Here is a 5,714-nt window from a genome sequence, read left to right as displayed (position 1 = left end):
CCAAGACAATTTCCAATAGAATCAGGGCAACACTTGAATACAATCAACCAAGAGACGAGGCTGGCTTCAGGAAAGGATATTCTACGATGGATCATATCTATGTCATCAATAAGGTAATCGAGAAATCTGCAGAGTACAATCAACCTCTCTATATGGCTTTTATAGGTAATGAAAATGCATTTGACTCAGTAGAGATACCAGCAGTCATAGAAGCATTACGTAATCAAGGAGTACAGGAGGCATACGTGAATATCTTATCAAATATCCACAAGGATTCCACAGCTACCTTGGTTCTCCACAAGAAAAGTGTAAAGTTACCTATCAAGAAAGGGGACAGGCAAGGAGACCCAACCGCTCCAATGCTATTCACTGCATGCTTAGAAGAAGTATTCAAGCTCTTAGGCTGGGAAGGCTTAGGAGTGAGGATCAACGGTGAATATTTCAGCAATGTTCGGTTTGCAGATGGCGTTGTGCTATTCAGCAGCTATGGGGACAAATTACAACAAATGATTGAGAACCGTAACCGAGAAAGTGCAAGAGTTGGGTTGAAGATTAATACGCAGAAGACAAAGATAATGTTCAATAGCCTGGCAAGGAAAGAAGAATTGAGGATCGCCAGTCAGCCTCTAGAGTCTGTAAAGGAGTACGATTATCTAGGTCAATTACTCACAGGGGCCCTGATAATGAAAAGGAAATTTACAGACCACTAAACTTGGGTTGGAGTGCATACGGTAGGCATTGCCATATCCTGACTGGGAGCTTACCACTGTTGTCGAAAAAAAAAGTACAATCATTGCGTTCCACCGGTGCCAACATATGGGGCAGAAATTTGGAGCTTAACAAACAGGGTCGAGAACAAACTAAGGACAGCACAAAGAGCGATGGAACGCAAAATGTTAGGCCTAACGTTAAGAGACAGCTAACGTTAAGACAGTGGCGTGGACCAGAGAGGATAGGGGGATAGCCGATATTCTAATTGACATTAAGAGTGAGAAATACAGCTGGGCAGGCCATGTAATGCGTAGGATGGATAACCAGTGGACAGTTAGAGTTAGAGAGTGGTTACCTAGAGAACGGAAGCGCACTCGAGGACGGCAAAAAACTAGGTGGGCTGATGACGAAGGAAATTTGCAGGCGCAAGTTGGAATCAGCTAGCGCAAGACGGGGTTAATGGGAGATCGCAAGGAGAGCAGCCTTCGTCCTGTGGTGGACATAAATATAGGCTGATGATGATGATGAATTGATTACTTCTACGTTACTTTAATCCAACCTTCTATGCATGGGCACAGTAAACAGAAGGAGCCCTTCATATATTGCTTATCTGCACTAACAACTGCATTAAAAAGTTTCGTAGGTCATCGTTCTTTATTATTTTTGGGAACACACTAGCACCGGTACTGAAAACTTGCTCGAGGAGGCCAGAGAGGGGGAAATAAGAAGATGAACCAGGTCGCTAAATATGCCCGTTGGGGAAGGGGTGGGAGGGAGTAAGGTATCGGATCTAGCACGACATACTGTAGTGACTAAACATCTGGGTTCTCTATGAAGCGTAGCGCTTCATTGTTTCTGGGACTTGGAGAAAACGCCTCCAGGTTAGGTCAAAGTAAAGCTGAAAACATCGTTCGTATGTGATTATCCGGCTGTTACTTCCTAAGTGGCCTTCGCAGTCGAGTCATACCAGCACCTGTTCAGTTCATCGACCAACATCTGGGGGAGCGTCAAGATGAGGAAACAAATATTGGGGCGTTCGGGATTGCCTGTCTGTAAAAGCGCCGTGAGGCTCTTGCGTGGCTCGATCTCGGGCATTCTACTACTGCTCCAACAAAATTCAGGTTATCAAATGTTTGTCGCTTGTTACAGCTTGTCTCGCGGAATAAACTAATTTGTTACATGTCAATGGTTACTAAAAATGCAATTGAAATACAGCAATCTTTACTGAGCAAACAAACTAATCGAAAAACTAGCAAATTAGCAAAGAACTGTATTTCATTATAAAAAATAATTACACGTAATTCGTTACGTCAAAGTCTGCCAGTGCTTTAATGAGTCGATATTGTATGTTCGATGTACTCTTAAGGTGTGCGTCGCCTTTGAACAGCGAAGCAGTTTAAGCCAGCCGTAATTTGTGGTTCGTGGTGCGTATCAAAGAACTACCAAGAAATAAAATAAACTTTCTTGCCGTGGCGAGATTCGAACCCGCGTACGCCTGGTCCCAAAGCTAGCGCAAAAGGAAATTATCATCATCATGAGTAATAAGATGAAAAGTTCGCGCGCACTTCCGAGAAATGCTGGACTACGATCGCCCAGCTTCACTGTTTCAAGCGTTGCGCGGCGGAGTGCAAGGTTGAGCGTTTTATTGCGATAGCAATTATATGGACACTCAAAAGCAGATTTCTGCCGTTGGCGTCGCCGTCGCCGTCGCCGTCGCCGTGAGGTTCCGTATGACGTCATTTGGAGATGAAATCGTCGCCGCGCGCCGAACGCTGTATGTGCGAGTGAAAGGGCGCGAGGGGCGCGTCTTTCACGGGGAGTGAACGCACGGCGGAGAACAAACGCGCGTTCTGCGCCGTGCTCGCTTAAGGGCTGCAGAATTAGGCGTCTCGTTTCTCCTTTACAATCACCATATATGTAGAGCAAACGCGCCTTCTTCAGACGCGCGAGAGGCCGTGGGGGAGGGGGAAGGAAGGGACGCGACGTTTAGCTGCGGCAGCAAGTGCCTATTTATATGAGAGGCTCCAGCAACAGTCACCAACGCCGCACGCATTTAGAGCTAACGCGGGCAAAACGCCGATGGCGTCGACAACAGTTCTGCGTGTTGTTGCTACCAAAGCCGCTCACCTTACTTCGTATGAGATTGCTGTGTTGCTATCGCATTCATTGCTTCGCCCTTAGGGCGAAACTGTGACATTTTCTTTTTTCCCCGATTCCTTGTGTGACGTCCTTGTGACGCCTTAGGCTTGTCATAAGATGTCTATAGCGCAGATATACCAGAGCTAGTAAGCTGCCGTACATGTGCGAATGCAAAGGAAGAAAATCGACGACAGAGATCACTCATCTGGCTTTATCAGCTAATTGTCAAAAACAAACGGTTTACGCCGCCGATGGAGCCGACATACCTGACGGCGGAGTTGGCCGACTGTTTTAATGATTATTTCACTAATTTACCTAAATGCAATGTGAATGACAACGCATGCCGTTTCATTACTACGAACTGTGTGCATTAAATTTTTTTGCGTCCCACAAGCACTTCAGAAGTAAATTTACTGTTCTCTGCACTAAATAATATCAACTCCTGCGACGCTGATAACATTAAATTCAAGCCTGTGAAATTTGTAATAGATATAATCGCTCCAGTACTAGCCCGTATTTATAATATCTGTCTTTCGAGTGTTCCCGTGTAAAATGCAGATGGCAAAAGTAGTTGCACTGTTCAAGAAAGGTGACAGAACTGTCTTATCTAATTTAGACCTGTGTCTATTCTCCCTATCTTTTCGAAGTGTCTGGAAAAAATTATTTTTTGCAGAATATCAGACTTTCTGGACCAGCACAATTTGTTATAACTACGCATCAGTATGCTTTCCGGAAAAATATGTCAACACAGCTAGCTTTGCTTGAACAGTAAGAACTTATTCTGAATAACTTTGAGGAAAGTTTGCTAACATTGGGAGTATTTGTCGACTTTTCAACAGCCTTGGATTCTATAAACCATGATCTCTTGCTTAGTAAGTTAAACCGCTATGGTATACGCGGCATTGCACTTGACTTGATTAGATAGCACCTTGGTCACAGACAGCAGTTTGTATAAGTAAATAGCTTAAGATCTGAAGTTCGGTCAGTCAAGGTGGGTGTACCCCAAGGCAGTATTTTAGGGTCCCTCCTCTTTAACATCTTCATTAACGATTTAGTAAACATTGATGTTGATACGCGTTACGTAATCTATGCTGATGACACTACGTTATTCTTTTCATCTAACTGCTCTGCAGAATTGATTACAAGAGCTAATGCAGTTTTGAATAAACTGTACACATGCTGACTGGATAACGGTTTGAGTATTAATTCGCAAAAAAACTAAGGCGGTGTTATTTCGCGCTAAGAGCACACAAATTACTCTCGAGGAATGTTTGCTAATGAACAATTGTAAAATTGAACTTGTAAATTCGGTAAAATCGCTAGGTGTATTTCTTAATCATACTATGGCCTGGCATAGCCATATATATTTTCTTGCTAGTAAGCTTTCACAAATCACCGGAATATTTTATTCCTTGAACTATCTTCCTCGCTCTAATAAATGCTTGATATATAATTCACTTTTTCTCAGCCATTTAAATTATTGTTGTCTTGTCTGGGCTACCACTTCTGAAACAAATATCAACAGGTTGTACATACTGCAAAAGAAGGCTATTCATGCTATATGTAATAAACCATACGATTTCCCTTCAGCTTATTTATTTCATAAACTTAAGACACCGAAAGTACAGGCCCTTTTAAAGTATCGTTTAGTGCTTGCGTATAAAAATGAACAGAAAATAAACATAATTAAATTACATTACTTTTATGGCTTACTTGAAGCCACACGAAACTCCATACAGTACAAGAAAATCAGAGTACTGGCACCTACCACAATCGCGCACTTATTATGGATCACAAATGCTGCGCTCCAGGCTACCTCAGTTACTAAATGATCTTATTGTTAATAAAATTGGTATTGCGTCTTGTTCTCTTCCCGATATTCTAGATTTTTTTCTCCCATATGTGAGTTGTACATTGCCTATTTGCTTAGCAAGTGCAGTGAGATTTTGTGCGGTTTTGCATAAAATCTCTTACTTTGTTTTCTTTTTTTTTGTTCTTTTTTTTTCTTCCTCGACCAATTTGCGATGCGTATGCATGATATGTTGTAGTGATTGAACTGTAAGTACTTGAGAAAACTGTATTTCTGCTCTGCTGCTCCTTTTTTTTTTTTTTTTTTTTTTTTTTTTTTTACGGGTCTTTGGGGCTCGTCAAGCTGCTGCGAGCAGCTTTTTTCCCCACTTTACCCCCGCAAGGCTGTATTTAGTTTTTGTGTAAATAAAGCGCGCGCGCGCGCACGCACGCACGCACGCACGCACACATGGTCAGAGGGCTGTCAGCTTGCCCCCCCCCCCCCCCCCCCCCAAGCTCGGCTACGTAGATTTTTGGTGAATATGACTCAATGCAACCTCGTCGGAGTAGAATCATTGTGAATATGAGTCAGAGGCTCGCCTGAATAGAATTTTGATGAATATAAGTCAGAGCAAGCTCAGCTGAGTACAATTTTCGAGAATATGCGTCAGAGCAAGCTCGGCTAAGTAAAATTTTGGTGAATATGAGTCAGAGCAAGCTCGGCTAAGTAGAATTTTGATGAATATGGGTCCGAGCATGCTCAGCTGAATATAATTTTGGTGAATATGAGCCAGAGCAAGCTCGGATAAGCAGAATTTTGGTGGATATGACTTGGAGCAAGCTCGGCTGAGTAATGGTGAGATATGATTATACGAGTTTATGCAGTAATACATGTAAGTGCAGACTCATTAGCAACATTGCCTCCATCTTGATGGGCCATGCCTACGCCTCGTGATGAGTCTGCACACTTTATGAGCTGTGGACATGCAAGAACCTCCCACACTTTAAGAGATGCTATCATTCACAGGAAGGAATGCAACCGGCTGACTTGACTGCACAATTTTGATCTGCTTTTG

This window comes from Dermacentor silvarum, chromosome 10 (genome assembly GCF_013339745.2).
Source record: "Dermacentor silvarum isolate Dsil-2018 chromosome 10, BIME_Dsil_1.4, whole genome shotgun sequence".
Classification (NCBI taxonomy): Eukaryota; Metazoa; Arthropoda; class Arachnida; order Ixodida; family Ixodidae; genus Dermacentor; species Dermacentor silvarum.
This window is presented reverse-complemented; position numbering follows the sequence as displayed.